This window comes from Macaca mulatta, chromosome 6 (assembly GCF_049350105.2).
Source record: "Macaca mulatta isolate MMU2019108-1 chromosome 6, T2T-MMU8v2.0, whole genome shotgun sequence".
NCBI classification, from domain to species: domain Eukaryota; kingdom Metazoa; phylum Chordata; class Mammalia; order Primates; family Cercopithecidae; genus Macaca; species Macaca mulatta.
Genome location: NC_133411.1, coordinates 111,517,946 through 111,541,112, shown reverse-complemented (window position 1 = coordinate 111,541,112; position 23,167 = coordinate 111,517,946). Strand labels below are relative to the sequence as shown.

The 23,167-nt window shown below is 39.6% G+C and overlaps 1 protein-coding gene across 18 annotated transcripts in view; it reads right to left on the bottom strand.

Annotated features, from left to right (window-relative positions):
- PAM (peptidylglycine alpha-amidating monooxygenase) overlaps positions 1-7,083 on the bottom strand; it is a 279,291-nt gene extending 272,208 nt beyond the window's left edge. For all 18 annotated transcript variants that reach the window (XM_015140495.3, XM_015140497.3, XM_015140500.3 and 15 more), the window contains exon 1: positions 7,040-7,083. The gene's annotated coding sequence lies outside the window, so the exon portion shown is untranslated. The remainder of the gene's footprint in view (positions 1-7,039) is intronic.
- Positions 7,084-23,167: the final 16,084 nt, after the last annotated feature.

The following is a 23,167-nucleotide window of genomic DNA, read 5'->3' as shown; positions in this document are numbered from 1 at the left end:
AGTGATTTTACCAGATTTAGAGGGGCTGAGGAAGGGGGATTTGGGGGAGACAACCAGCCTTTTCTACCCCTACAGAAATAAGATTTCAAAATTCACAATTAAAAGAAAAAGACATTTAACAGAGTAATGGTTTTAAACTAAATGGAGAAAAATCTCACTAGTTAACAAATGCCTGCTTTATGCAAGGGACTCTACCTTTACACAAAACCTAATAGCACATGACTTCGACTCTCCCAGAATTTACTGAATTTGAAAGGAATGTCTATGAAAATAAGGCTTTGTTGATGGAATTATGTAAATAACAGGTATACATATAACCTAAAAAAGTTTTCTTTCAACACTATAGAAGCCTCCAATTACATGCAACAATGATCATGTTATTCAAAATTGATATCTTCATAAAAGTTCCCTTCAAAAGAGTTCTAAAAGGTAACAACCTTGGCAGGTTCTGGGTGCTATGTATATAAGTGCTTAAAAATAATAAATTCAATCTTTAAAATATTCTAAACTTCAGACTTTTAAAAGCTTGAATTAATCTTTATATAAGTAAAATTTCACTGCACTGCAAATGAGTACTATTTTAAAACAAACTTACTTTGGCATAAATAAGTGAAATTCTCAATATATGAAATTTATGATAAGGCATTTTTAGCCACGGAAAAAGCAGGTAGTAGTATGATTCTTCCATAAGGGCCTCAGACTTTACTTTTATTTATTTCTACCACTGTTTTTGTTTTGCTTATGTTGTACATGCAGCAGTGAACTGTACACTCAATGCAGGTAAAAACTGTCCTTTTTACTGCAACTGTTGGCACATTCTTTGTGCATTTGCTTCCCAGTACTTGTGGTCCACACTCTCCACAAAATGAGCTTCTCCTATCTGAGAGGGAAGCAGATCTGCTGCTTTGATTGTTTCTTGGCATTTCCCCCTAATTCTGCGGTGTCATTTAAAGTTGTATTTTAAAGTATTATGTTTTCTATTTTTTGAGTCCAGTTCCCTCCTTTCTTGAAGCTGTCCTCTTAAACTCCTGAACAAGAGCCATCTGGAAATCTTGTTCCTGTCCTCCATCCTTTCTGGGAGTACATGCCAGCATAGCTGGGTTGCAGCAGTCACTGCCTAGGTGCTGCTGGACTGGCTATGCTCCAGACCCTCACTGTTTTTTCTGTTCGTTTGTTTTGTTTTGTTTTTATTATACTTTAAGTTCTAGGGTACATGTGCACAACGTGCAGGTTTGTTACATATGGATACTTGTGCCATGCTGGTGTGCTGCACCCATCAACTCTCACTGTTAATATGCAACTCTTGTCCTTTTGTGTTAAGCATGGTTAGCAGATGAAGCTCAAGACAGTGTTCAGAAGTTCAAGCTCCTTTGGGCACAGATCCTAATCTCACAGTCACACATGATTTGAGTAATGCCATTTATATGTAGAACTTCTGCTGCCACATATTCCCAGTCTGCCTAGTCTCCAAATTGACAGTGTAGATACTTTTCCACTTCTTTTCCCCAAGAGGCCTGAACTAAGTACTGTATAGGTTATCCAAACAGAAATATTTTCTTTGTATTAAAGGGGCTCCTATGAATCTAACATGAAGCCAAACATCATTTTTATGCTGTCAAAATCAACAACTTCTACTGTCCCTACTCATCTACCAACACAAACAAAATTTGTAGCTTTAAACCAGCAATGTCCAATAGAACTTTCTGCAACAATGGAAATTTTCGATATCTTCTCCGCCCAGTACTATAGCAACTAGCTTCATATGTGCTATTAAGCATTTGAAATGTGGCTAGTGCAATGGAGGAATGGGTTTTTAAAATCTTATTCCATTTTTAATTAATTTATACTTAAATTTAAACAGACAATATGGCTAGATTGCTCTCAATAATTAAGGGTCTGAGATTTTTACCCTACTTGCAGGCTAACGAAATTAATGTGCCACAGTTTCATGACGATGCTGGAAGAAGACAGAAAATTCTAGGGTCAGAAACAAAGGACTATACTACTCACAAAAATATCAGCAGCAGTAGTATCAGCATAGTTGTGCCAATCTCCTGAAACTCGGTTCCCCCCGTGTGATGTGAAGCGGATACTCAATGCATTGTCAGAGGGGAACCCTGAGCTTAGGGTCTTGAATATTTTAAACTGGACAGTAAAACCTACCTCCGCTTTGCTTCGGAGGGAAAGAATACCTCTATCTTCTAAAACTATCTACTATACAAATATCTTTGAGAAAAGAGTCTGGGATGAAAGCAGGAAATGCCTTTGCTCATAAGACATGCAAAAGTCTGAGTGACTAATGGAGAATTGAATCCCAACATAGGGGTATCATACATATCTCTGAAGTCCACTCATCTCCCTCCTGCTTGAATACCTTGCTTTTAGCCACACTTCTTCCTATGACCATGGTAAGCTTCCAAATGGTTATCCTTCTTCCACCACTGCCTCCTCCCACTCATTCTCTATACAGTAGCTAGACTGCATCTTGTAACACAAATCTCATCTTGTTTCAGTCTTCAATGTCACCCACTGTCCTTAGGATTAGGCCACCCCTCCTTAGCAAGTTCCACAAAGCCAGCACTTCCCTTGCTTGTCCGTTTAAGGTTTATGCCTTTAGTCACATTAAACTCCTCTCATGTTCTTACATGTAGAGGTCATAAAGTGGGAGCCCTACGTTGAATTCCCACTACATATTTGTCTGGTTTGGCCCATAGAACAGTTTTTAAAACATTTGGGCTATTTCATATTTGGGAGATTTCATATTTATAAAATATGAATTTTAAGCTCCTCTTTAGAAATCAAGGCATCTGGTAACACTTGGCCTGCATCCCAACCTGACAATACTTGGCTGAAACTGAGTATCTACTTCTCCCTTTAGACAGTCTGGATTCTCCAGATTGCCACGCGTCTCCCTCCTGCTCTTAACCTATGTATTGTTTTACATTTTCTGCCTTACTTCCATTCTAATGCATCATGCTCCCTTTGGTCTCTTTCAATCTTCCCACTTCTTCAGCTGCTAACTACCACTCATGCTTCAGGTCTTCGTGTATTCATGCCACTAGGAAGTTTTCCTTCACCACCACCAACCCAATTAGGATGAAATGATGCACTGTGTGACATTCACCTATCCAGGACCCTGCCATCCCATCATATCTTCCGAGGTTCTCTGCACTGCCCTTATCATGACATGAATCACATGGCATTATAATTATTTTAAATTTTGTTTCTAAATTTATAAGTCTCTGTTTATAGATCTGCATCCCTGTCTACACCTTCAAGTCATAAGAAAGTGACTACAACTGTCTTGTATACTATTGGATGTCAGTGCCTAGGAAAAAGCCAAACATATAGTGTGGGCTGAATAAACACTTGTTGCATAAATGAATGAAACAAGTTAGCTGAGGAAAGGCTACTTCAAAATACTGGGGAAGAGTGTATTTATATTTTTATATATGTATTTATTTTTAAAATGTGGACCACCGAAATTCCATTCCTTCCCCCTCTCCCCCTACCCTAGAGAAACTAAAATAACTACTTGAGTCGTAGCGCAATAGCTATATACTGGCAATGTGCTAAGAACCACATGTGGGTTAGTTCATTTAATGCTGACAACAGTCCTTTCAGGTTAGTACTTCATTATTCCCATTTTGGAGAGTTAAACCATTCAACCCTGGATAAGATGAAGGCCTTATTCTTCACAACACTACAGTAAATTGTAGGGATGCATGATGACTTAAATTTCTGCCAGGAGACCTGAGAGCACATGACACCAACAGCAACTTTATTCACAGCCCGTCTTTTGAGCTATTTGTATGGTTTTAATAATTAGCTTTCACATTCAAATGGTAAAGAGAGTACTTATACACACAAGAAGCTTTCGTGGCTATTATACCAAATGACGCAGCTTCCAGGGCAGTAACAAGAATCTTTAATCTCATTTCACAAATAGAAAAACAAAGGTATGGAGCAATAAGGCCAAGTGTAAAGTTAACGTTATGTCCCTCAGGCTGTCCCCCAGCCTGGCATGCCTTAATGTGACAGTCCAAAGCCATCAAAGCGCGGTATGTAAAGCCTAATAAATTCTGCACATAGCAGATAAATAAAGTCTTCCTAGGGGGAAGAAAGAATCAGAGATGTCACTGAGTCACAAAAAGTACAACCTAGGCAGAAAGTCAAGATCTCTGGTCAGTCTTTTCCAGGTGGAATTCTTGCTCATTCTTTGCCCCAAAACACACACACACACACAGAAAGTTTTAAAAAGAAGCTAAATTCTAAGAGGTTGTTTTTTTGTTTTTTTTTTTGTTTTGTTTTTTTGTTTTTTTGAGACAGGGTGTCTGTCTGTGGCCCAAGTTGGAGTGTGGTGGCATGATCACAGCTCACTGCAGCCTTATCCTCCCAGGTTCAAGAGATCCTCCCTCTTCAGCCTCTTGAGTAGCTGGGACTACTGGCGTGCACTACCACACCTGGCTTTTTTTTTCTTTTAATATTTTTTGTAGAGAGAAGGTCTCACTATGTTACTGGTTCAAACTCCTGAACTCAAGCAATACTTCCGACTCAGCCTCTCAAAGTGTTGGGATTACAGGCATGAGTCATCACACTTAGTCTCACCAAGTCTTGTAACTTTTAAACTCAAATTTCCAGAGAGACTTCAGGACCCACCAGGCCTTTAAGTGTTCAAGTTCCAGCTTATTAAAAATATTACATTAAATATCTGTATATTTTTCTAGGCATTATAATTTCCTTCCTGAAGGAGTTGAGAAAAAAACTGTATGTGGGCACCACAATTTTATTGACGTGTTGAATGAAGTTAGAATTAAAATGTCTATAGCTTTTAACATATGATTAGCACATCATACATGTGTAGAATGCTTTCCTAAGCTTTCATTCTAAAAACACAGAATTCATTTTATTTCCAAGTGCACCTTGATGAAGTAGAAGCACATGGCATTTTATTTTCGAAAGCAATGTCTTAGCAAACTTGTTATTTCTTCCAATCTATTATGTAAACACACCAAATTATTATTTATTTATGTATTTATTTATTATTTTTTGTGTTTTTATTTTTTGAGACAGAGTCTCACTCTGTCACCAGGGCTGGAGTGCATGTAGTGATTTCAGCTCACTGAAACCTCCACCTCCCAGGTTCAAGCGATTCTCCTGCCTCAGCCTCCCAAGTAGCTGGGATTACAGGCGCCCGCCACTATGCCCAGGTAGTTTTTTGTATTTTTAGTAGAGATGGGATTGCACCATGTCGGCCAGGCTGGTCTCGAACTTCTGACCTTGTGATTTGACAGCCTGGGCCTCCCAATGTGCTGGGATTACAGACGTGAACCACCGCACCCGGCCAAATGATGATCTTAAAGGGCCTTTGATAATGCATTCTTGACCTCATTCTACTTGCCATGTATAGTCATTAGAAGACTGTTCATATAAAAATATGAAATAAAACGATATAGTCTTTAAGTTACATTGGAAGGCCCTTTAGGACAAGGAACATACTCTATATCTTTATATCTTTAAAGCATGTAGCAGAGTGCATCGCACATGAAAATGCCTATCAAGTCAGGAATGCAGAAACGACAGGGCTTACCATTTAATATCAATTCTAAAACTGATTATTTTTGAGACAGGGTCTCGCTGTGTCACCCAGGCTGGAGTGCAGTGGTATAAACACAGTTCACTGCAGCTCTGACTTCCTATAAAGCTGATTTTTTTTTTAGGCCATTTACTTGCTTCATAAAGTAACTAGAATGGCAAGAACTATGCTTTTTTGTGCCTGTGATTATAAACTGAAAATTTACAAACAATATGTCACATGTTATTTGAGCTAAATGTCTGATTTTACCAAAATGAAGGCATCCTTCCTGGATTATTAGAATTAGCAGTAAATTTAAGTTTGCACCTAGAATAGAAAAGAGATTGTAAATAATGTAAAACATCTGAAGCAAACAAAGTCCAATAAGATCTTCCTTCTATTTAAATTTCTATGACCGCAAAGGCACAGGATGTAAGGTCCATAGCTTGGTACACAGGGATTGGTGGGGAAGAGACGATTTCAACTCTGAACCCTGATAACCAGCTCCAGGAACACATGCCTTTCAGCCCCGCAAAGCTACTGACCAAATCTCCCAGAGAGATAATCACATCTCAGCCAAAGGACACGAACTCAGACGATCAGAACACAGGACCTGCCATCAGGCAGCTGCACGAGACAAGAGACCGTGCTCAAAATCACGTAATACCCTAAGTCACCCCAAGGGAGCCCCACAACTACCCTCAGCTGCGGGCAGAGCTGACGCATATTTTGCAAATGACAATACAGAGGTTCCGATGGGGCGGGTCCCAAGGCCACACAGCTGGGAAGGTGACTGAACCTAGACTTAACTAGTATCCCAAGTGGTGGATACTTCCCATTCTGCCTGGGCGATCGCGCTTCGCCCTCGTATTACACTCCGAGGCTGGTAAAACGGCAGGAAGAAAGCAAAGCTGGGCCAGGACGGGAAAGAAAGAGGGGAGGGAATTTCCACTGCTTCCCGGCACTCGCCCCCACTCCACACCCCAGGTTGCTACTCCGCGGCGGCCTCTACTTCCCCAAACTAGATTCAAGGGCGGGCAGAGGACCAAGGAGGCTTTCTAGGCGTCACGGAGAGTTCTCCAAGTTGGGGGCAGAAAAGGCGAATGAACAAATTGTACCCCCTAGGGTGAGGGCACAAGGAGAAGTGCGGAGGTGAGAAGGACAGGAGGGGAGGACGACCCCTCACAAACTGACCAGGGACTTAATAATGATGGTGAAGTGTGGTGAGAGAGGTTGGGGAAATGCGAGAATGGCTCAGTCCCCAAAATCCTCCTTGGCCACAGCGCTGGATCCCCGCCCCATCCCCCCACCCCCGACCCGGGCAGCCCGAGAGAAAAAGCAACAACCTCCTGGGGCACCAGGAATTGGTGGCAGCAGGATCCCGAGCCTGGGCCCCCTTTCGCACCCCCACCCTCACCCTTGCCCTGCCCGCCTCGCAGTGGCGGCAGCCGCAGCAACACCAACCTGCGCGGCCACGGGCTCTGTCCGGGACGGAAGCCGGAGCCTGCGGGCGGCGGAGCGGCGGGCGGAGTTAGTTGGAGGCTCCGGCTCCCTGGGCGGGGACAGGCTGAGCACGCGGCGGCAGCGGCGGTGGCGGGGGCTCTCTCCCTTCGGCGCGCGCGAGGCCCAGCCGGGTCTGCCGCTCGCCCTCGACTCCTGGGGCAGCTCTCAGTCCCTCCCCAGGGGCGACTCCCGGGCCAGCCCCGCGCTCGCCTCCTCCACGCCGGCTGCCTCTGCTCTGCCCTGCCTCTTTGGGCGGAGGGGCCGCGGGGCTTGGGAACTGGAGCCCCAGCGAGTCCCCAGCGACTGCCCGCAGCTTCCCGGGGTTTCCCTGCGAGGGTCGCGTGTGCTGAGTGTCAGAACTCACGTGCGGGCCAGAGGTAGCCAAGAGCTGTAACTCTTGCCCAAGTGCCCCGGGGAGGGGAGTGAAGGCCCGGCCTGAAAGTCTCTGACCCTCCCGAGTCTCGTGTCCCTAGAAGCAGCCCTGCGAGGTGGCCACGACAGCTGCCCGGAGACAGGCAGAGGAAAATGTCCGACTCTCCCTCCGCCCAGCCTCGGGCCAGGAGAACGTTTCCGGAGAGAAGGAAGGACCCGTTGACCCCCAGCCCTTGCTCCAGCCTGGATACCTGGCTGAGTGCATGGAACTGGAAGGGACGGCAGAGCACCGGGGCTGAACGCGTGGGAAATGTGCGATTTCTATTCACACAACCCCCTTGCCCGGCCCCTGGATTCAGGCCACCTTGCTCAGGTCTGCGCAGTGCTTCCCAGTTCGCACCTCCGACCGGAGGAGGGAGGTGGGTATCCCTTTCTTAGCCTGGCTTCCCGCCTCCATCGGTATCCCTTTCTGCGAAACCTTTTTAACCTGCAGAGTGCCCAGCGCTCACACACCGATCACTTCGCCCCTAAACTGCGGGCAGGGAGCTCTGGAGCCATCCACATCCCCAGCCTCACCCCAAAGCAGGAGAAAGCAGGGAGCCGCGCGTGGGGTGGTGGGGGCGGGGCTGGAGAGTTCCTGTAGGAAGCTTTTATACCCAAGAGGCTTGATGATGTGCAGTACTGACCCCACACACAAATTGATATGCGTTTAATTGAGGGCAGGTATTTGCCAGGGTCTCTCCCCATCTGCAGGTAACCGCCTGAGTGCGTTCACCGTGCCTCTTCCATCCCCAGCGCCAGCCCAGCCGCCTCTCTTTCTCCCAGAGTCCCATCCTCCTCTCCCTCACGCTCTCCCATCCCAGCTCCCTGCAGCGCGGGTCCCGAGCTGCTCCAGATCCCCGGCACCCAGCTCTGGTCTTTCCAGACAACTCCTCCCCTTCAGAACCTGGTGTCGTAGCCGGGAGGTTGGGAGAAGGGACACTGAGGAAAATAAAGAAGGAGAAGCCAGTGGACTGGGAAGAAGGTAGGAATGTGCGAACCGAAGGGGTACGTGGAAGAGGAGCTGTGGGAAACGAGGTAAAGCCTTCAGGCTCTAGGTGGATTCCCAGAAAGAAAATCAGTTCCTTCATAGGGAAACCACCAATGCTCGCTGTAGACCGATTGGAAAATCCCTACAGAATCCCTAGCGAGCAGTGGCGAGACTGGTCAGGGCCTAGAGCATGCGTCCACGAACTCCATTCACTTCCCAACCCAAATTCCAAGGTAGGCGGATGACCCTCGTTCTGGAAACTGATTCTGACAAGGTGTGAGAAGACACGGAGCTGAGTCTGTTTATGGATCCCCGGGCTGTTCTTCATCTTTAGACATCTCCTAAGTCACTTTATGTCTTCCTGCTGGTCTGGGTTACTAAGGAAAGCAAGTACTTGAGACCCTCCCTCAAATATGTCCTCTCTCTCTCTCTGTCTCTCTCTCTCTCTCTCTCTCTCTCTGTGTGTGTGTGTGTGTGTGTGTGTGTGTGGTGAGAGAGAGAGAGAAAATGTGGAGAGGCAAGAGTTCTAGGCTATGGTGTTTTGTGGTTTCTTTCCTTCTTTCTTTCTTTCCTTCTTTCTTTCTTTTTCTTTCTTAGTTCAATTCAGTACACTGTTGTGCCAAGATGATTTTCTTGTTTAGTGGTGACTATATTTTTGCCTTAAAAAATATGGGAGGGTAGTTGGGACAACGCTTCTAAATGTAACCTGATGGTAACCTCTCACACCCTCAAGATCCTGGTTGGCACAGCCAATTTTAGCTGTGCTGTCAGACACCCAGTAGTGCACCCCGCCTCAGAGCCTCAGACTTACAGCCTCAGGGCATTCCATCCTGTGTGCAAGCCAGCTTGGGCAGTGGAGCCAACCACCTCCACTTAGGTAGGGAGAAGCCTCCCTTTTCACTCTCCTCAGGGCTCCACCCCACCTGAGGTTGTCTCTGCACTCTGTGTCATTACAAAACTAGTCCTTAGTGTCCCAGTTTTACTTTCAAAAATACTACATCCAATTTAATTAAAAAATCTCTTTCCCTCCCTCTGCTTGTTCCCCCTAATGCTCAAAAGGCTAGGCCATTGAAAGTTCAAAAGGGTAGAAATTTCTCCTTTTCTTCTCATCAAAAGAAAAATAGTCCTTGAAAGAACCTTATTAAACTTACATCCTTTCTGAATATGGCAATCCCTTGGTATTGATTAGTTATTTTAATTTTACATTAATGGTACGATCTTATTGCAAAAGGTGACCAGTCAGCTGATGAAGATAAAGGGTCTAGTTTCTTCCTGGAGAAATTCTGACAGTTAAAAGAAGGGGAAGGTTGATTTACAGACAGGAGAATTGGTCTCCGGCAGTGTTACAAAGTAGATGGAGATGGACATTCCTTTGTAAACCTCCCTCTTTTTTCAGTTTTCTTTCATAGCAGCCTTGTCCACCTAATACTGCCAGTTCTCCAAGCCAATTTACCTCACACAAAAGTGTTAGGGACTTCAGATTCTACTTCCTACTAGTGTTTGCCTTGAAAGAGAGCGACATTTCAAGCAGAAGTGAGAGAGTAAAGGAGGATTCATAGAAAATATTTCCTGTACCCTTTATTTTTAGACTTTTCTCATAGTCATTTTATGTAAAGATGGATCTGATGGACAGAACTTACTCTGAACAACTTGGCAATTGTTCAGGCCTACAGGCTTCTTTGAAAAGTTTTCAAAAATGCACCCTTTCTCATTTCACAGCACTTCAAACATGATCTAAGAGTACAGAAGGTTACGTTGAAGTAGCAGAATAAGCTTCAAAATGGTTATATCAAACAGTCAAATTTGCTTATGCATATTCAGAACGACAAGAGAAAATATTAATTTCAATTAAGAAGTCATCAAAAAGCACCTTGTGGGCCATATAATGAATAGCCCCATGTTAAAGTAATACATGTTTTTTCTTTAACAAATAAATTTTCCTCTGAAATATAGACATCTGTCATGGAGTCAATTATCTTGCACAGCTTGTGCTATAAAAGCACATAAAAGCAATAATATACTACATTGCTTATTTGAAATTGATCAGGAATAGGCAGCTGCATGCTGGCATGTCTTTAATTTCATGGTGTTAAGAAAAGACTATAGAAGTATGAAACAGCAAACCCTTTCCTACTGGAGTACTAATTCAATTACCTATCATGATATATATAGGAGGAAAAATTTTCCTCATTAGCTGGCAGAAACACTATGGGACTATTTTCTCGTCTTACTCTGCTAACCTCTGCAGCAAGAGCGTGAACATAAAGTTTCCTTTGAAAACAAAGGGATCACTACACTCTGATCAGCTCCAGGGGTGTGCAGAAGAACAAAGTTAGAAATGGTATTCTGAGGACATAAATTATCATTTAAATGAGGTGAACATTTATGAAATGTATGCATCAAACAGATCTCAAGATTTGAAAAGTGGAATAAGAGGTAGTTAGACCAAGTTGAACTTCCTTGATGTAATGCAAATGTGAAACCTCCTTCTTTCTTTTCTCAGGACGACTCGCATTCTCCCCTCTATCACTGCATGCTGCACACATAAATAAAACAACAAAATATTTTGCAGAAAGCTCTGCCAGGTTAAGTATACAAAGCCTTCTTGAATATCCCATATTACTTTATCTTGTGACACTTTAAAATAGATTTGAAAAAAAAAAATCTTAAGGGGAATATTTTAATAGCTTCGCAGAGAGTAGAATGTATTATCATTATGGTACAAAGGGTATCATTCATTTTTAATTCCTTGCTCCACAGGTGTTCCCTGCCCAGACTGTGGTTGACACTTAGAGGGCCTAATTATGATTCATATATCCCACATTCCCCAGAAATTGGCCCCTCTAACTTCATACAATGCTGTTATTCAGAGGAGAAAAATACTTTTCAGTGCTACTGGCTAGACGTAGTGATTCTCAATCTTGTCTACATATTAGAATCACCTGGGGAGCTTTAAAAATCCTGCCACCTCAGCCCTGCCTCAGACTGGCCTCAGACCGAATAAACAAAAATCTCTGGGGGTGGGGCCTGAGGATAGGTATTTATTTAATTCCCTAGGTGGTTTTTATGTATATTCAGGGCAACCATCTGTAGAGTATAAACACTTAGCAAATAAAACTATTCTTTGTTAATATACTATTAAATATGAACTACCTACCTATTAGATGCAGTTAAACAATTTTTTTAATTAAAAAAGTTAATTTGATTTGACAAGGTAGGTTCTCCATGCCAAGTTATGTCGTCTCTACCTACCTCAGGTTTCTGGCTGTGCTAGCAAGGCTGGTTCACAAGGAAAATCCATGACATCTCAAAAAAGAGACAGAAACATATCCATGACCTACCCTCATTTTGGTGGATCTGTGACTGGAATCAAAGCCATAGATCACTGTAGGAAAAGAGACATGGGGGAAATTGAATCTTACAGGTCTTAAATTCCCACAAGTAATCCCCTCTAGCTATTAAGCCATTATCCAATTTCGCAGTTAAAAAACAGATACATGCTATAATTAATTCTTTCTATAAAGTCCAAGGTCTAGAAACAAAATAATTACAAGGACAACCAGGGTCATCAATTTTACGTAGATTCAGCACTAACAAAGAACCAAATATTTGATTCTGAAAAAGGAGTGTTAAAATGCTGCTGGCAGTTTCACATAAGTAGTTAATACATTCAGTATGCTTGTGGAATGAAAATAGCCTAATACAAAGAGAATACAAGATAGTTTATATAAATAAGATAATATAAACCATAAAAACTTTGTCCATACACAGTTTTGTATGGTGAGATAAGGTGGAATGAGGTGAAGTAGGAAGATGCAAGGGGAAAATGTGTTGATAGAAAATGGAAACACTGGAGAAATTGAATAGGCTAATGTTATTTGACTGGACAGTAGAGATTACAAGGTCAAGTAAAGTCTAAGTAAATACTGTTTTCTCTACTGGCTGATATGAAGAGATTACTAGCAGCCTAAGAAATTGGTATGATGGTGATGGAAGCTAGAATAATCATGGAATCGCTTGAAGTTTCTGGAAATCAATGTCTGTGACACTCAAAGTTCCAAAAGCTTTGATTTTTTTTTATAAGAAATTTATTTAGTTTTTCACCAGATGGATGAATTTAATTTCCTAATAAAAGGGAAGAAATCCCTCATATTTTTCAAGTGAAAAATGTACAAAAAGGTATTCATGTATATAAATTAAATTGGAAGGATTGATAGATTCCTTTAAATTATTTGAGTGGTCTCAATTTTGTCAAATTTAGGAAATGCATTGTACTTTTCTGGATTTTCCCAAATAAGCATGTAATACATTTACTATTGGAAAAAAATGATGAATTTTATTTTCAAAGGGCATAATCTGCCTCCTTTGTCATAATCTGTTTCTTTTCAATAACGTGAAAACTGAAAATGAAGTATATTTGCTACACAAATATAAAACTACACAAATAGCTTTCTTGCTTGTCATATTTGTATTCTTTTTTATTTTGCAGCCGTAGATTTGTGTCTCTATTTTAGATTCTTAATGGGATAGCATTGGAGATTTGTTTTCAACAGGAAAAAAAACCCAGATGTATAAAGAATGACATAGATTTTCCAGTCATATTTAGCAGCAACAGAAAACCACATAAGGGTATTGAAATTTTTTGGTTTTATCACAAATAGAAAAAAGCTTTTCAAATTAGCCCACAGGAAGTCAGAATACCTGCTTCTCATTATTGTACATTTATTGGTATTAAGCTGTGTGACATATACATTACTTCTCTCTGGGTGTCCGTTGTTTCATCATACATTGAGGTGTTGGTCTAGAGGACTGCAAGTTTCTTTTAGCATGAAATTATTCTATGAGAAAAATAACACAAAAATTAATGCAAGGAAATGCCTTGAGATTAGAGCTCTGTGTTTCAGAAAGATTGATGGCTAAAAGAAACAACTATTTTTAAATGCCGGCGTTTTCTTAATGCCTGACCCACCAGACATGATGCTGTTGCCTGTTGCCGGAGGTTGTTGTGCCTGGGGATTATTCACCAACAGTTTTACTCTTCAAAGATAAGGGTCACAGCCTCCCCAGGAAAGGACACCGGATAAATTGGATGCTTTTGTATTTGAAGCAGTTATAGGAAGGGAATGGTGAAAGTGTACTCTGGCCATTGGCAGCCAGGTTGGTCCCAGCAGCAGAGATAAAAGAGAGATGGTCAGTAGGGGAATCATTGTGTGGGGGTATGGATGAATGACTGTGGACAGCAATAATGAACATCCAAGTTTACTTTCCCTACCTGCATTGTATTCTTTTTCTCATTCCTGTATACTGGTCTTTGCTGAGCTTAGAAGAACACAAAGAAAGGTGTGGGTCAGTCCTTGGGGAAGAGATATAAGAGCTATTTGTTAACAGCCATGGCAGTAGGGAAATGTTGGTGACATGATCTGACTTACAGAAGAGCCTGGGGTAGCAGTGCAGAGGGAGAAGCAAGAAAGAACACCATAACTAACTTGTGGAATATATCATGATCTTTGTGAATTGCCTGGGAAGGGGAACGTGATAAAAGGCAGGTCTTCCTATCAATCTAACTAGGTGGAAGATTGGATTACTGTGTGAGTATTAAAGGGAAAACACTGGAGGGTGGTACTAGTGAGGGCATTTCGGTTACAGGAGATCTTCTATTTGTTGAATGCCTACTATGTGTCTTGTTGAATGCTTATTGTGCTATGCCCCTCACTTATTGCAACTTTCTTTCCAGAAAAAAGAACTTGGAGAAATACACTAAATCAAATGGCAGGTTTCATTCATTCTTGGCATGGTTGCTCCATTAATCAATGCTCCATGGCTGCACATTAATAAGCATGAAGCTTTTATTTTCCATTTTCGTTTTTTTTTAATCCATTGTAGCAGTAGATTAATGGCCTCCAAAGATGTCCATGTTCTAATCCTTGGAACCTGTAAATACATTACATTTCATCACCAAACGAAAGGGAGTTTGCAGATGTGATTAAGGTTAAGGACCTTGAAATGGAAAGATTATCCTGGATTATCCAGGTGGCCCAAGTCTAATCACATGGGTCCTTCAAAGTAGAAAAAGAAGGCAGAAGAGTTGGCCAAAGAGATTCAAAGATGGAAAAGAAGTTGGAGAGATGAGACATGAGGTGGACCAGACTATTTCTGGCTTTGAAAATAAAGGGGACCACGAGCCAAGAATTGCAGGTGGGTTTAGAAACTGAGAATAACTCCAGGCCAACAGCTAAAAAGGAAACAGCTTCCTTAGTTCTCTACAACTGGAAGAAACAAGTCTGCCAGCAACCTAAGTGAGAAAGGATATGGATGTACCTCTAGAACCTCCAGAAGAGAAGACAGCTCACCAACATTTTAATTTTCGCCTGGAGACACACACTTTGGACTTCAGATCTACCGAACTTAAGTTACAAAGTTTGTATTGTTCTAAGGTGCTAGTTATGTTATTTGTTAAAGCAACAATGGAAAAGTAGTATACCCACTACATCTAGTATGAAAGCTAAGACCCATGCCTCTTCACCTTTGGCTCTCGGTAGCTTATACAGGACTCACATTTAGTTTGTGCACAGTCAACACTGGAGGAGAAAGGAAGGTAAAAACAGAGGGCAGGAGAGACGAGAAAAACCATAAGCCTTCATTTTCTGTAAATATTTTTGGAAAAGTGAAAGAGAAATTCTATAAGTAGTCAGGGAATCAACACCAGGTATGGAATTAGTGGGGCAGAGGAGTAGGATGGAAGACCACCACATTGCAGCTCATATTTTGAGAAACTTACTGCATTATACTTCTGAGTGGACAAATACACACTAGCATGACTTAATAGTTCATGCCTGCTATCTATCTACCTGACCACCCTTTGCCAAAAAGCCTAAGAAAAGATTATTAGAATGGTTACTCTTTCATTCCAAATCCAAGTAGTAGTTTTAGAGCATAATTGATTTGGAGCGTTTATCCTCTGCACTAGTATTGCCACTACAAAATTGACTCTTGCAATAATCTTATCCAAATGATTGAAACATGCATCTGACCACCCATGCATTCCCTTACCTGTCAACAATTATCTTTCTAGGTCAAGTCCCTGTTATTTCTTTTAAACATTTTAACTGGTGAAATATATCACAACTACTAAAGAGTATATAAAAGTACCTGTATTATATAAATATATGTGATAAATATATAGTATATATTATGTATATTCATTTTAAATATAGTATATGTTAAATATAATATAAAATACTATATTGTATTAAACATATATAATATATTTAATAAAGTATATAAGTCAAAAAGTGAATTCTTATAAAAACCTCCAGCTTAAGAAATGGAATATTGCTAGAACTTCAAAAGACCCTGTCACTTCTTAGTCATGCACTCCTCCTTTCCTCAGAGGTAAATGACATTCTGAACTTTATTATCATTCCCCTATAGGGTTTCCACATTTGTTTGTATTCCTAAACAAAATATAGTCATTCTATGTTTTTAAAATTCAAAAACATGCAATCAATACAATTTGCAAGGAAGTTTATATATGTGTACACACACAGATAATTAACAACATAATTAATATATATAATTCTCTTGTGAATTTTTTTTTTCAGTCAACCTGTTTTGGTGGTTCTTAGATGTTGGTGTAGCTGTAGTTACTTATTTTCATTGGTCTGTGTGCATACACTGCAATTTATTTATTCTACTCTTAATGAATATTTGGGTATTTCCAGGTTTCTACTGATACATGTTTTCTGGGGCATATATGAAGAGTTTCTTTAGGAGTGTACCAAGGTACGGAATTGCTGGGCCATAGCATATGTGCTTGTGCAACTTTACCAGGTAATGCCAAATTGTTTTTGTAAAGAGGTTGCTAATTTCATCCGTATTACTTTTCTAATTGAAAAGGCTCTTAACTCGTCTTTCCGCCTTCAGTTTTTCTCCAAATTAGTCTACCTTGTCCACTACCATTAGTCTAGTCTTCCTAAAATGTTGTTTTCAGAATATGTTTTCCTCACATCCTAAATTCGAGTTTTACTCAAGAACCCACTATAACAACTTACTCCCTACATCAGCGATCCCCAACCTTTTTGGCATCAGGGACTGGTTTTATAGAAGACCATTTTTCCACAGAGCAGGAGGTGAGGGAAGGGGGAATGGTTTGCGGATGATTCAAGCACATTACATTATGCAATTTATTTCTATTATTATTGCATTGTAACGTATAATGAAATAATTATACAACTCATCAAAATGTAGAAGTAGTGGGGGCCCTGAGATTGTTTTCCTGCAACTTGACAGTCCCATCTAGGGGTGATGGGCAACAGTGACAGATCATCAGACATTTGATTCTCTTAAGGAGCATGCAACTTAGATCCCTCAAATGCACAGTTCACATTAGGGTTTACACTGCTATGAGAATCTAATGCTGCAGCTAATCTGACAGGAGGTGGAGCTCAGGCGGTAATGTGACTGATGAAGAGGGCGGTAATGCAAGTGACAAGTGACAAGGAGCACTATAAATACAGATGAAGTTTCATTGGTTGCCTGCTGCTTACCTCCTGCTGAGTGGCCTGGCTCTTAACAGACCACAGACCAGTACCACTCTGTAGCCCAGTGGTTGGGGACCCTTTGTCTCCATCAAGAAATCCAAACTCTTAATATTTTTCAAGGGTATTCACATTCACTATTCTCAAAAATTTTGTGCTAATAGACTGATCTTTGTAGGTTTTTATCCTTTAATCCATATTTTTTATTGTCTTCAAGCTTCAAGCTCATAAAATCTCCTTGCCTAGAAACCTTCCCTTTCCTCTCTGCACTTAAATACTACTCATGATTCAAAACCTCATTGATGTCCTCTTTTTCTGTGATACCACCCCTGGCTATTTCCATCTGCTTCCCCTGAAGTCTCCCAGCACCAAGTGTATGTTATTCAGTCATCCTTTAAACCCAAATTTGAGAGTTCATGTTATATGAATTCCTGGTGTATGCAAGGAGAAAATATGAGGGACTTAAGAAAAGTAAGGAGTTTGCTTCAGAACAATATAGCCATCAGTTATATGCCTTTCTTCAAGCAGAGACTGGGTGACAATTTGTCATGGGTGCTTGAAGAAGGAATCACAGGTAACCTAGTGGCTTGGACCTGTTCATCACCACTGTTGTCTGTAATGTGTGATTCAGAATCACAAGAGATGTGGCATGGAAAGCCCTCCACATTCTGATCTCAGCCTTCCCTTCCTCCTTTATCGGTCATCAGGCACTGCCAGGACCATTTGTTCTAGTCCAACTGATCTGCTTCCTGTCTTCCAGAGACATTGTTCTGCCTTTTTTTGGGTTTCTGCTTGGGCACCTCCCTCTACATCAGGGACATCAACACCACACCCTGCTGAGTGAAGTGCTCTCCATCCTGCGAGAATCACTTAAGAAGCATTTCCAGACCACTTTACTTTACTATGGTGCTCTTCTCTCATAAAATTATTGGTGCCTCGCATATATTGCCTTATATTGTATGTGTAAACCTGAAAATCAGGAACTATCACTTAAACTCAGCATAGCACAGTGACTACAACAGTGATGTTATTTAAAGACTAGCTCTTGATTGACACATGATTGATACTGCTGAAATAACTCTGATCTGTGTTTCTATTTTGGTTCTGTAGATGGCAGATCCATTTTGCATTCAAAGAAGGTTATCTTCTCTATGCTGAATTTACCCTCTTCAGCAAGATTTATGCTTGAATTCTTAACTGGAATATTGTTTTGTGATGATTATTTTTATTTTATTTTGTTTATTTTTTCTTTACTTTTTCAGCACACCAGTATAAAATACAGAATAAATGATCAGGATTTGGGGTACATACAATCCATGGATGTTGCCAGACTTCTATGTGTTCCCACAGTAGGAATACCTGGCATCTGTGATATTTCAATATGATATAGGTTTCCTATTTCTGACCTAATCTTTAAGCTCTTTGAACATTTTCTATTGTTGCTTTCTTTGTTAGACCTAAGAAATATCTAATTCTAATGCAAGATGGCATGGCCTAGGATTATTGAAAAAATTGTCTCTTCATTTTCAAATCTTAGTATTTTTTGATGCATAAATTTTCTTTTAAGCCTAGCCTCATTTAAATGCTAATATCTGTTTTCATGCGGCCAGTTTCTTGTTCTCCTCTACATACCCTCAGAGCTGATCTGAGTGTGGAGATTCCATTCACTTCAAAGGAAGCTTCATGCTTGGATCTTCTCCACAGGGGTGCTCAGACTAAGACAAGAAATGATCCCTATAGCTTTTCTCTCCCTGCATTTGTGAGAAAAATAAAATGAAAATAAAGACATTTCCCAATGGATTTATCATTTTAAGTAATTGAATCAGTACTCTTTACTGACTCATTCATACACTATTGCTAGTTTATAATTGTGAAAAGCCTTTTTTAACACTGGGATATTAAAGGTATGTTGAGATGGTAGAATATGCTAGTGTACCTCTTACTTGCAAACAAAGAGTATAGTGTATTTTTTCCCTCATGTGCATGTATTGGGAATGGTCTCATGCTGTGAGAGATAATTGACTGCATGAGGGATAGACATAATTTATGTGCAAAAAATATTTTAAATGTAGGACAAAATATATTACTTCAACGAGGACATTAAGTGCCCAATAAGATGTTTTTTGAGTGGTTCGTAAGTTGCAATTAATCCTTTCTTCATCTCTGATCTTAGATCTTAATTTTTTTTTCTGTTTTTATTGTGAGCCTTAGAACATGCATGATTTTTACAGCTCATTAGTTTGGAGATACAAAATGATTATCTAAATCTCCACTACTCTTTTTTTCAAAAATAAAAGGCATTTTCCTTTATTTTTAGTATTTGTAATTAAGACTGTTTTCCCAATATTAGTATGCCTTAAGAGGACTTTAGGTGTAACCAAACTTAATTTGAATTGGAAAATGGTAATAAATATAACTATCAACTGAATTTTTATTACAATTTGTAAACCACTTTTGCATACCTTACTTCACTGGAAACTCACAGAAATTCTATGAAATGAAATTAATTTTATTCTTTTCCTTTCATACATGAGGGAACTCAGGATTAGATAAATCAAACTCATCCAGGCACTTACAGATCTGAAAAGAGCAGAACAAGGATCCCAACCCTGATTTTGTTTCTTTTAACCCCAAATTCTATTTACTATTTATTGTTGCCTATGAATGACATGTGTGTTATTCAAAAAAGCAGGTTTTGAATCTTGCTTTTTATTCAAATAACTACATTGTATAACTCTCTCTGTGTCTTAGGGGAAGAAGTGGCATGTTTTAGGAAAAATATATATGTACAGTTTAGTAAAGAATAAAATTGAACAGTGTCATCTACTCACATTAAATCTGTAACAAAAATAAAAGTAATCATAATAAGTATATTAGATGTTTGCGTAATAATGCTAAAGGATACTGTTTTAGACACTTTTTTCTCTCAGAATAATCTAGTTTAACAGACTTTTCTAAAGTAATCATAAAGCCCATATTTTTATAATGAATTTATCATCTGATTCATCTTAATGAAAGGGTTACTGCCATTTCCCTTTGGACTTCCATGGACATTTGAGATAAGAAAGAACCTATGGTTTCTATGGTGCCTTATGAATATCTCTGTCTTATATCCATAATATGTTTACTTCTTTATTTGCATCTGCTTTTATATACTAAACCTCAAACTAGAACTATTCTTATTGTTTTCTTTTTTGAAATATTTGTCTTTGTACATTTCTGGAATGGTAAAGAAATTTCAATCAAGTGTCCATGGGACTAAATTATTTTTTCTTTTTTTTTTTTTTTTTTTAGAGGTGGGATCTGGTTCTGTCACTCTGTCACCCAGGCTAGAGTGCGGTGGCACTATCATAGCTCATTACAGCCTTGAACTTCTGGGCTCGAGCAATCTGCCCTCTTTAGCTTCCTGAGTAGCTAGGATTACAGAAGCACATCACCACACCCAGGTCATTAATTCATACTTTATTCAACAAATATTTATTGGGCACCTACCATGTGCTACTTACTGCTCTAGGAGATGGTAAACAAGATTGGAACTAAAGAAGCAAAAGGTTTGTTATAACAGAGCAGTGGGCTGTCAAAATGTGATCCCTAGGGCCCTAGGGGTCTCATATACTTTCAGGGTGTCTGTGAAGTCAAAACTTACCAAATAATATATTATGACATTACTTGCTCTTTCACTGTGTTGCCATTTCAATGATGATACAGAAGAAATGATGAGTAAAACTGCTGGTGCCTTAACAAGAATCAGGTCGTGGCACCAAACTGTGTTAGTAATCATTGCCATTTTTATAGCTATACACTGGCATTTAAAAAATTAATGCCATTTTAACTTATGGATATCATAGATGTAGCAGTTAAACTAGTTTTATTACATTTGACATGTGAATACCATTTTTTCATGTTCTGTGTGACAAAATGCGAAGTATTCGTGAAGCACTTCTTCTGCACACGAAGTACAACTAATTATTGTCTTGAGGAAAAGCACTTGTGTGATTATTTGAGTTGTAAGCTTAAATAGCCACTTTTCCATGCTGCACCATTTTTACTTGAAAAAGAATTACCGACAGAAAAAATAGTTATTTAGACTGGGTATCTGGCAGATGTTTTCTAGCTAATGAACAATGTGGCCCTGTGATTTCAAGGAAAATAGTAGTATTTATTGTCAATGATAAATACCAAATTTGAAACAAAAAACATAATTTGGGAAAGCTTGTATTTGCCAATGCTTAAAGACAACTTTTATAAAGTCAGTGATGATATTAACAAACTTTTTTTTAATATTCTATAATGGAAGGTGTCAACATGGGAAGATTTGCATAAAATAACTCGGTGAACAAATATTTTTCAAATTACTATTCACGATGTTACAAAGTAACTCTTGGGTGAAAGGCAGAGCTTGCCGTGAGACTGCACCACTGCACTCCAGCCTGGGTGACAGAGGGAGACTCCGTTTCAAAAAAAGGCAAGATGAACCAACTGATTTTAACTAAAGAGTACAAAATACTCATTGATGTTATTTGTGATCTCATAATGTCACAAATCTTTAGGAAGCTACTTGTTGAGTTTTGGTACAGTATCAAGAAAGAATATCAGCAGTTAACTAAAATGACTATTAAAATAACCTACCCTTTTTCAACTATACATCCATGTAAGACCACATTTTCTTTTATTCTTCTACCAAAACTAGATATCTTGAGAAACTGAGTACAGAAGCAAATAGGAGAATCCACCCATCTCTATTAAACCACGTGAAAGAGATTCGCAAATATATGAAACAATGCCACTCTTCTTACTAAATTTTTTGTTCTAAAAAATACTTTTTTCATAAAACATGAAATGTATGTTAACGTGTAATGGGTTTATCATTGCTAATTTTAAAGATGTGGTGAAAGTTTTAAATTTTTCTGTAATAACTTCCAATATGATAAATATTAATAGATATAATGTATATAAATGAGAACTCTTAGTGGAGTCAACTTAAAACTTTTTAATTAAACTTTTTATTATTTATTATATTGGTTCACGTATAGTTGTGAGAAATAAGATAGTTCCAATGCACCCCAAATTTTTTCTGTAATAATTTCCAATATGATAAATATTAACAGATATAATGTATACAAACAAGAACTCTTAGTGATCTTTTTTTTTTTTTTTTTTTTTGAGATGGAGTCTTGCTCTGTTGCTCAGGCTGGAGTGCAGTGGCCCAATCTCAGCTCACGGTAACTTCCATCTCCCAGATTCCAGCAATTCTCCTGCCTCAGCCTCCCAAGAAGCTGGAACTACAGGTGCCCGCCACTACGTCTGGCTAATTTTTGTATCTTTAGTAGAGACGGAGTTTCACCATATTGGCCGGGCTGGTCTTGAACTCCTGACCTTGTGATCCCTCTGCCTTAGCCTCCCAAAGTGCTGGGATTACAGGCGTGAGCCACCACGCCCAGTCTTAAAATTTAACTTTTCATTATTTATTTATTATATTGGTTTACATACAGTTGTAAGAAATAAAGCAGTACCAATGCACCTCTTACCCACTTTCCCTGATGGCAACATGTTGTAAAACTACAGTATACTATCATAATGAGAATATTGACTTCGATGCAGTGAAAATACAGAATATTTCCATCACCACAGAGATTCTGCATGTATTTATTTATAGGCACACCCACTTTCCTCCCATCCCACATTCTCCTTAAGCCTTGCTAACCACTAATCTATTCTTCATGTTATGTAAATAGAACCATACAGTATGTAGCATTTTGGGACTAGCTCTTTACACTCAGTATAGTTATCTGGAGATTCATTCAAGTTGCTGTATGTATTAATAGTTTATTCTTTTTAACTGTTGAGTATTCCATGCTATGGATATACCACAGTTTGTTTAACCATTCACCCGTTGAAAGACATCTGAGTTGATTCCAGGGTTTGACTATTACAAATAAAGCTGCTGTAAACATTCATGGAATTTGTGTGAACATATGTCTTCATTTCTCTGGGGTAGATGCCAAAGGGCACAATTGCTGGGTTGTATGGTTTTGCATGTTTAGTTTTTAAAAGAAATTTACAAACTGTTTTTCATTACATTCCACCTAGCAATGTGTGAGTGATCCAGTTTCCATGTATTTTTTTGCCAGCATTTGGTGTTGTCGCTAT